We start from the raw sequence: 9,976 nt of genomic DNA, 5'->3' as shown, positions 1-9,976 counted from the left end.
CACACACACAAATTGTGCCTGTGCTTCACAAAGATGCTACACACAGTCACCCCTTTTGTATTATGAAACTCTCCACCGGAAGTCAGCGTCTTTATCCCGGCTGGTTTGACAGAAGCTCCTGCAGCGCACCAGTGAGCCTCTTTCAGTCTCACTCACTTCGGTCCTCTGCAAAAGGAGCGAGACTTCATTTAGAGAAGTGATTTACAGCATCTGGACAGAAGCCTGGCCGGACAAGGGCACCACTGAGAAGTTACTATTCCTTTCCTATCTTGTTAATTTCTTTACTTTTATCCCAGCACCCTTGTTTATCGTGCCCCCCCTCTCTGTGGACGCCGTTATGGGTGCCTACCGTACCGTCCGGACTCTACCTGCGGTGATGGCCCGGACCGGAAGATGAGCTGCGGGCGGTGTGGGGGTGCCAGGGGCGCAAGAGGAGGTGTGGACGCTTAGGTAAAGACTGGTTTTGTTGATGTTTGCTGGGCTCATCCGTTGATTGTGTCCGTCCTCTCTGAACTGTAGTGGTTCAGGGTGTCAACTTTCTCATACTATTGATGCGCAGAAGTTGATCGTGTTCTCTTCTCCTCGGGGTCCAAACACGGGTTTTATTCTGAAGGGGAGCGCAGTCTCCACTTTCTGAGCTTCCTTTCTCAACATTTAACTTTTGAGTCGTGTATGGCTCTGCATGAGCAGCAGAACAAATTCACAAGTGGTCTTTATTTATTATCTGCTTGTGTCTTTCATGCCATGGTGATCGCTTGTTCGCGCATTGAGGACAGATGAAAAGAATGGATAGGATGCAGCTCGTTTGCTCGGAGTGAATGACAGGCTTATGATCACTTGCATATCAATAATGAAAAGTTTGGAGTATGACAAATACCTCTGTCTTTTTGCCCTCTCTCTCAACACTGCCTCTTCTGTGGTTTGTGTTTTTTTCTGCAAAGCCACGAGCCCGCAAAGGCAAATGAATATTTTATTACGTGGCACTGAATGATTATTTTGTGATGAAGAGATTAAACAGGAACAAGCATTTCCTTTCTTTAACCCTAAACGTGTTGTGTTGTCTTGTGACCGCTGCGTAAATGGCGGTTTCTCATCTAGAATCAGCAGATATGATCAAGACGAGACTATTTTACTGCTTAAATTTGACATCTGCAGAGAGCAATTACTAAAGCCTAGTGCAGCTGCAACCAGAGTCCCTGTCATGTGCCTTTAGGGGATGAGATTGGTCCTGACATCGGTCATCAACAGTTGTCTAATGTGGCCTCATAAATCAGTGCTTCATCCATGTGTGGGACTGATTGTGTTTATGTGGGGGTCAAATCTCAGATAGTGAAAAAAGAGGAGCACATCTAAATCTCATGTGGAGAAAACTGTCATCTGTGAAATTAGCTCAGTGTGTCAGGATCACGACAAATCTGATTACATCAGGATCATAAATTAATATTCTGTGATCACAGAGCTGCAACAATTAGCTGATTAATCCATCAGTCAAACGCAGAAAAATAATCGGCAATAGTTTCGTCTTTCAAGGAAAAATGGAAAAATGTCAAGTATTTACTGGTTTCAGCTTTTGGAAATGAGTGGATTTATTGTTCTTCTTTGTTACATTTGATAGTAAACTGAATATTTTTCAATATCAGACATGTGGTCAAATAAAACAAGCAATCTGAACTTGTTACCTTAGGCTATGGAAAACAGTTTTCTTTCTTTCTCTCTACAAATAAAACAATTAACTGCGGAAATATCAAAATAAACACAGTAATAATAATAATGATTAAAACTGTTGCACACATTCCCAGGTGGTGTATTCAGGGTTTTTGTATTCTTGTTGTTTTGCGTCCCAACAGTCTGCACCAAGCTGACCTCAACTGTCATCCCGGGCCACTTAAAAACGGGACGAGAGAAGCTGATGTGATTGGCCATTGTGCTCCGGCACACCTGCTTTGCTTTTCTGTCTTTGCACCCAGTTTGTGGAAACCAGAGCCCCGTCTCTGTCTCTGTGTCCTTTCGCCCTCCTTCTGTGTTTTCGTTCTCTCCCCCAAGAAGTAATATCCTAAGTTGTCCCGCCTGAGGGCTCAGTGGGCTCCCCAGACATCAGACCACTCTTTTGTAATGGTATGATGGCCAGAGATTTGATTTGCCTGGTCAGGATGGGCCGGCACACATACAGGGAACATTCACAAGGGACAGATATTGATTCACGGGGGGGTTGGACAAACATGAAAGCAGCTGAAGTGAGCTAATGTCTTTCTTCCATTAACTTCTTCCCCCTGACACAATCACTATTGTCAAAAGCTTGAGGTTTCACTGGCAAAACTCTTTTTTTCAATCGATAAACAGACAAAGACAGAGAGAGTTGTTGTGAAACAAGACCGGCCAAATCTCATTCAGCAAGACTGTGGATGGAACCTGTGGGAGGCATTGTTGGGAGAAAGAGATGGCTTTGTCACATGACTTTCTCTCCATTAATGTATTGCTCCCTTTTGTTTGTTTTTTTACTTCTAGAAGGTGCTTCCTGTTCAATGAAAGTGAATGAGAGACGTTTTCAGGGTTTGGTGTAAAGCGAAGCTTGAATCTACATTTTAGACATTATAGCAGACTTAAATTCCATGTTATATTGTTCATGTTTGCTTCCTATATGTGCTTGTAAGTACTGAGGTATCGCACCCTGCTCCATCCTGTCTCTTGGCGCTGGCTTGCACACAGCAACCTGTTGGGATGTGCTACTCAGCAGTGACTTCAACTCTGCAGAGAAGCAGCAGTTTTATTCACACTCTCACATCCCGGCTGCTGTACCTTGACTGCTTCGTCTGTCTGATTCACACGTAGAGTGTGAGTGCGTCAATGACACGTGCTGCGACGTAATGCTCGGAGATGCACCCGGCGGGTGCTGCACTGATGTGGTTTTTGATATTTTCCTGGTTAAGTTTTCCAGGAAGTAGACTGAGAAAAGCTTGACTTATAGTGAAAAGCCTGACTTGAGATACGGGTTTAGGCCACTCCACAAATGCAGCTCAAGGTCGGGCTAAATTAAACTAATACCATCACCACTAGATTCACCCTCTTAGTTTAGCTTATTTTAGGTACCTTTAACTCTGTCTAAAGAAAAAAAAGTGGTACAAATAGAAGTGCTGATGCAACTTCTTTACTCAAGTAAAAATAGAAATATACAGGCTCTGAAAAGTATAAAGGTAAAAAGTACATTTCTTCCATTTATCTTAAGTCAGGCCATCGATGGGGAAGGTCTTTGCTGTTCTAAATCTGCTCTGTCAACACTGCTGGCTGGTTTCCTTTCATCCATGTCACTACTGGCTCTCCCTGCACGGACATCACATTCAGTAGACTTCTTTACCCCACGGTTGAGTCTCCCTCTCTTGTCTTCAAACACAACAAACATATGTTCTGATTTGAAAATATAGGGAAAAGAAAGTACAGATATTTGTGTCAAAATGTAACAAGTAAATAGTTAAAGTAGAGATTCTTGAAAACTCTTCACTACTTAAGTATTGTACTTTGTTACTTCCCACCTCAGCCACCACAGTTTGCTTACATCAGCAGATGACAGGAAATAAACCTGGGCCTAAGCTCTTTCCTGGCAACACAATTCTAATAAACCCATATGTAGTAGTTAGAATATGTTTGTGGTTGAGTTACTGACCACAAACAGCCAGTTTATCACATCATTTAGTCCGAGCGACAAGCGGAGAATTGAATGAACATCTGATCAACACTTTGATAAATGTATGCCAGGAAATAGTTTATAACAGCTGCTGTTGGACTGGAAAGTTTAATTAAAACATGAATCGCTTCACCTCTGGACACAATAAGCACATGAGCAGCAACACCAACACCAACTTCTCTGCACTTTGTTTCCGTTCCTTTGGATGAACTCCAGTCTCTCCTCAGCTGTAAATTCATCCACAGGAGCAATGTTCAGCCGCAGATCTCCATTCATGTTTGACACTGTGAGCTACACAGAAAGGATCATGTAAACACTCTCACACACACACACACACACACTGGCAACATTTCAGCGCTTCTTTTGAACAGCCAGTCATCGCTCTCACCATCTTTTCATCTGTGGCATCATACAAGACCAACAGAAGCTTGGAACGCGATAGTAATATGATTAATGAATGGAAGCCCAAGACAACAGCGGCTATCTCCACCAATCTTTGATGCATTCGTGCACACACAGTCAGTCGAACCGTTCCCAGCAGAACACACTCACACTCCTGTCTCTCCAGGGGAACGAGGAAACCCAGAAGAAAACACACTGCTACAGGGATAAAAAGCACTGTATGCGAACATTCATCTAAAAGGAATCAATGCAGGCGTTTTATCTGCAGAGAGGCACAGATCGTCTGCGTGGAATCACTCAGCGAGAGAGAATCAAACAAAACAGAGGTCATGTAAAATGTCCATATGCTTGCATTGCTTGTGGGACTTGCAAAGTTTCAGACCGTCATTCATGCGCTCAGAAAGAGAAGGAAGTTTTCTGTAAATGTCAGTCGTGCGCATTTCACGTATATTTTCTTTTGTAGAGTCCTCTATTTGATCTCAACATTATTTATTCATTAGAGTGGTCTGAGGTACAGGGTGAGTGATTACATAAGGAGACTCACATTAGTCACTCTCTCCTGCACACTACATGACTAACATGCACACACACACACACACACATGTGCATGAACATACAGTAAATGTACACACATACTTTCAGTGGCAGCTGCAAATGTTATTTTAAGATTCCCTCTGTTGTTGCATCCAAAGTGTTGCGTCTGGCTGCCAAATATTAAAATTTACTCCCTGCTCACTGTTGATGTTGTAAAACTCAACTTGAAGTATGAGGGGTGGAAATTTGGGGATGGGTGCTACATCGACATTCTACATTATTTTCTGTTGTTTATTCAAATAGATTTTCTTTTTGTTTTACACTGAAAAATCAGACTCAGTTGATGTTCAGTAGCTGCTTCATTATCATTGATTCCTGCTCATGAAGCCACATTATTCGCTTCTTTGTCGTGAGTGACAAACAAAATGGTGTGAAGCGTAGGATGTTGACGGGTGTACCGCAACTGTGTGTGTTTTTTATGAATGCATGTTGTGAAAAGGTCTGCTCTATAAACACAGTTGTTTATTTAATCAACACTGACCCAGACTGGTTTCTGACGCATGCTTTGGTCACACACACACACACACACACACACACACACACACACACACACACACACACACACACACACTCAGAGCACATTAGGAGCAAATTGCCCCTGCCTGGTAAAATAGAGACATTTTATCTGTCAGTGAAAATCTAATTAATTAATCTCCCCAGTCTGATTGTGATGTCATCAACATGAGACACCCATGTGGCTAAATAATCCAGCAAATGACCTCAGGGCAGCGGCACATAAGCCTTTGGGACTTACAGATGTTTTAAATTGCTGAGCTCTCTCTAAGGACGTCGTCGACATTATCACCATGTTTCCATATTGTTTGTGTTTTCTTAATCCACGTTTGTGTTCTGAGAGAGAGTCATGTAGGGGGAATTAGACTTCGTCCCATGTCCCGTGCTAGCATTGTACTGATTTTTGTACAGTTTAATCTTTTTGGCATTAGCGTACAAGAAATAAATGAACTTTACAATTGTATACAGGAACTCAAAAAAGACAAGGCCATGTTGCAAATTTGTAACATTATTGTAACTCAGACTCAATTAAGAGAGGAGCTGTCCCAGTTCTATACTACACAATAACGAGTGTGTCTTGAGTTTATAGTGTTTTCTCACTGAAAAAGTGAGAAAAATTGCTTGATTTTTGAGTGTGCTGTTCAACAACACAATTTTCGAACAATTAAATACATAAAAGAACTACAGAGAAAGCTTTCTATTGGCAGCTTTACGCATGCAAGAATTTTTTTCACGAAGGCATCTTGCGAATGCAGATGCACGTGCATCATGGATGTACTGTAAGAATTGGATACCAGATTGCCGCCCAGCCTTTCTTCCAGTTTTTTCCTGTGGCCACACGCAGTACTGCAACGAAAAATCCGCTCCGGCCCTAAAAGCATTTTATCCAGGGGGCAACTCAAGCTATAAATGTGGTCAATTGTTACTCTTTGTATTGCATGTTTTTAAGCCATGGTGGTTTAATCTTTTGCAAAACTTTTTTTTTTTATGAATACTGTCACCGCTGTGGTGCGAGCCATTCACCAGATATGTAGATTTACCACGAAAGCAGGTGATGAGTGGCTGCGTGGATGCTAATAGTTAACTTTCTGCTAGTAGTCAAAGGCTGCCACTAATTCGAGTTCATGTTTGTATAGCTAGTTAGCGTTAGAGCCTGTGTACGGCTTTACAGTATAACCGCATTCTGATTGCTAACTTCATTTTCCTGCGCGTGTGAGGTGCTTCATATTTTTACCCAAGCTTTACTAGCACATACACACATCAATTTGAAAGTTGATCGCAGCTGTTAGCTTTTAATATATCTGCGCTGGGATGTGTGTGTGTGTGTGTTTACTGATATCTAACTGGTGGACTCTAATCGTCATTATGCTCTGTGAGGTTCTCTGACACTCGGTGAAACTGAAAACCCTGAATCAGTCTGTCACATTCATTACGTACCTGCGTCATCCCTCCCTTCACCATTCGCTCTTTGTCTCCCTGATTTTCAGTGTTCCTGGCCTGCATTGAAATCTTTTATCTCATCCATTAATGGTAATAATCCTTCCCTTTTACACCCTGTCTGATAAAGGAGTCAGTTAAACACACTCCCTTTGTTGGTCTGCTGTATATCTTTCTTCCTCCCCCTCCCTTTATATAATTTTCTCCTCTCACTCTACATTAACCATGGCTGTATCCTCCACTACACTCTCCCACTCCTTCTCCAATTTCCTCTCTAACATTGCCCTGGTCCTAATCTCCCTATTTTTTTCTCACTCTCTTTCTTGAAGCGTAAAATTGAACCTCTCCTGTCTCTGCCCACCCTACACATTGTACGTGTGATCTGTGTGGGCGTGTCCTCAACCTTGACTTTCATTTGACCCCACACTCAAACGTTTCACAGCAGCAGGATGCACCGTGTAGATATGTTTGGATAAATTAGTAGTCTACACTTGAAGACAAATTATGTCTGATGAGCTTCATTTAGGATAAGAAATGTGGGGAGAGAGAGCAGAATAGTAATAGATAGAGAGTGAGACAAGTGCTGGACAGGAAATCCAGCTGCCAGAAACAAAGCTGATTTAATTTGACACTAGCCATCAACTTTGTTAGGTAACCAGATACTGAAATGTACTGAAATGAACACCCAAAAAGTGCGTTGCTGAGATTTTTGAGGCGTGTGTGTAAATTCCCAAACACATTTACATGCATAACTCCATTTTTTATTGTTGTTTGGTATTAGTTTACCTCACTTACATTCAAGAAACAATATTCAAAATGGTGTTGGTTTGCTCTGCTACTGAAGCCCAGAGTGGGGTTCAATGTATGTGGACGTTCTCCTACTTTAGTAAAACTAGTTCAAAAGTAGACACAGGAGAAAGTTGTTTGCGAAGGAAAATGACGTCTTTTTCCGCAGCGCTGGAGAAGCCCCGTGTAGGTTTTTACTAAGTGTTGCAAATTAACCAAAGACACGCTGGGAGCAAAGTGAAATAAAACTAGCAAGCGATCCGCTGCCCCTGAGCCGATCCATTATACATGAAGAGCTAATATATAATGTGATCTGCTGTACATGGCTGGGAGGAAAGAAAGAGAGAGAGAGAGAGAGAGAGAGAGAGAGAGAGAGAGGAGGGAGGCAGAGAGAGCTAGAGAGGAGAAAACTAGAGGGAAGAGAGATGGGGTGTGATGTCTGTCCTTTACTTGGATGAGTCAAATGGAGCATTTTGATGCCATCAACACAGATCTGCTGTCGCTGCTCTTTAATAACACTGATGAGTGTGAAGCTGCTTCATCACCGACTCATTAATTACTGCACATAAATGGACAGTAAACACTGTATGATGAATTAACTCACTGCCAAATGCTTTTCCAAACCTGTGTGGACGCTATCTCTCAAATACACACATACTGAGGATATGTGGAGGCTTGTCAGTGCTGAGATCATACCGGCACACTAGTGATGTCCATCTGAGCTCTACACAATGAGGTTTTGTCTGGCTTGTCTGTACATCCATGCATTCTTTGTAGTGCGTGCGTGTGAGTGTGTGTCAGTGTGTGTGTGTGTGTGTGTGCTGTTGTGTGGACGACAGTGGTGCTTGTGGAGTCAGTATTTATAATTAGACAGGTGAACATTTACCCTCAAGGATATCACTTACCCCTCTATGTCTTTCACCGACTCCCAACTAATGTTTTAGTCATGCTGCCCGTCTGTCGTCATGACTCCTGTTGTTGGGACAACCATTATCCCAGCTCTCTACGGGACAGCTGAAGTTTATCCTGGTGTCTGTCCACTCTGGTGCAAACTTCCCATCCATCGTGTCAAGAATGAACCAACGTAGGCAGTGACACTTGAAATGTGAAGGTGAAAGGTGAAATTGAAAAATTGACCATCAACAACAACTTTCACCACATTCAGCTGTTTGAAGTGCAGCAGGGAATTCAGAAAAACAAAGAGGGATATGTGTCAAAAATCAGTTAAACCTTATGTTTTGTCTTAATTGGATGCATTTGGCTGAATGGCCAGCAGTGATGAGACTTCCAAATCTTTTTTACTGTGAGAAAAAACAGTGACAACACTGAACAGGACAACTGAATATGCAGCAGTTACCTTTGAGTTTTAGCCACACTGGCAGCATGTCTGCGCTGAAATATCTCAACTGTTATATAGACTACACTGAAATCTGAAATTTTATAATCTTATAGATTATAAGGATTATCCTTGACTTTTCATCTAACACCATGAGGTTTACATTCTTGGTTTTTAGAAAATATCTCTGCAAATATTGAATGGATTGCCATTAAATTTGCTACAGGCGGTCTTTTCCCTCCCAGGATGAATTATTACTTTGGGTGTTTCCGTAATTTCTTGCTTAGCGCCATCATCAGGTCAAAATTTCAAGTTGTTTCATGACCAAAATATCTGCAAAACTTATGACATTCCCATCAGCTTCAACTGTACTGTAGTTGGTTTAGAGCTAATTAGTGCATGTTAGCATGCCAGATACTAAATGAGGATGGTGACAGTGATAAATATCGTCGTCGTGAACATCCTGCCGTAGCATTTAGCTCATAGTGCAGCCTCACCGCCTGCAGACTCGTCCAAGCAGTGATGTTAAAATAGTAATCGACTTTTTTCATATTGACAGATTGCCCTTCAGTCTGGCACTAATCATAAAAGACGCCATAAATCACAGGAATACAACACGAGGTTCTTGGCAACTCCTCCTCAGAATTAAACAACAACATATGTCATTTGTCCTCCAGAGTGAGATATGTTTTCTGATTTGAAGGCCATATCAGCAGGGTGGCTTTATTGGTCAGTGCCTGCTGGAACTGTTGCAAATGACCGCTGCTAAAACAGAGCTGTGCTCTAATCTCACACATGTAAGGGGCATTTTGGTTTTATGCACAGAAAAGTCCCTTCTGGCCGATTCCCAGTGATGCGTCTTTATCGTCATACTGACTTTTATTCTGCATACTACATAGTTTGATGTGTTGGGTGCAGTGATAGGGAGATGCAACATAAAATTTCTTATAGCAAGGAGAGCAGGGAGACAAGCTTGGTATTAATTTGGGTGAATAATGGAGGGTTTGTGGTGTGCAAAACACAAGAAAACGATCATTTTAGGGCTGACAGTACACACTTCAGTAAGAAGAAGCACATTTTAATGGGCTGTAAATCACCACAACAAATGAACCTCATATGAAACTTTCATTCAGAAATCTGGATTCAGACAAGCGTTAATGTCATGGGCATTGAGTAACATTATGTGCACTGGAATGAAATGAGTGTGGGAGACATGTTTACACGTGTGA

The 9,976-nt window shown here is 42.0% G+C and overlaps 1 protein-coding gene across 1 annotated transcript in view; it reads left to right on the top strand.

The window, feature by feature from the left end:
- Positions 1-368: 368 nt before the first annotated feature.
- gcgrb (glucagon receptor b) overlaps positions 369-9,976 on the top strand; it is a 42,199-nt gene continuing 32,591 nt past the window's right edge. The window contains exon 1 of the mRNA XM_070827748.1: positions 369-450. The gene's annotated coding sequence lies outside the window, so the exon portion shown is untranslated. The remainder of the gene's footprint in view (positions 451-9,976) is intronic.

The sequence above is a fragment of the Pempheris klunzingeri genome, chromosome 3 (genome assembly GCF_042242105.1).
Source record: "Pempheris klunzingeri isolate RE-2024b chromosome 3, fPemKlu1.hap1, whole genome shotgun sequence".
NCBI lineage: Eukaryota > Metazoa > Chordata > Actinopteri > Acropomatiformes > Pempheridae > Pempheris > Pempheris klunzingeri.
Note: the sequence above shows the minus strand (reverse complement) of the source record. Positions and strands in the feature narration are given on the sequence as shown.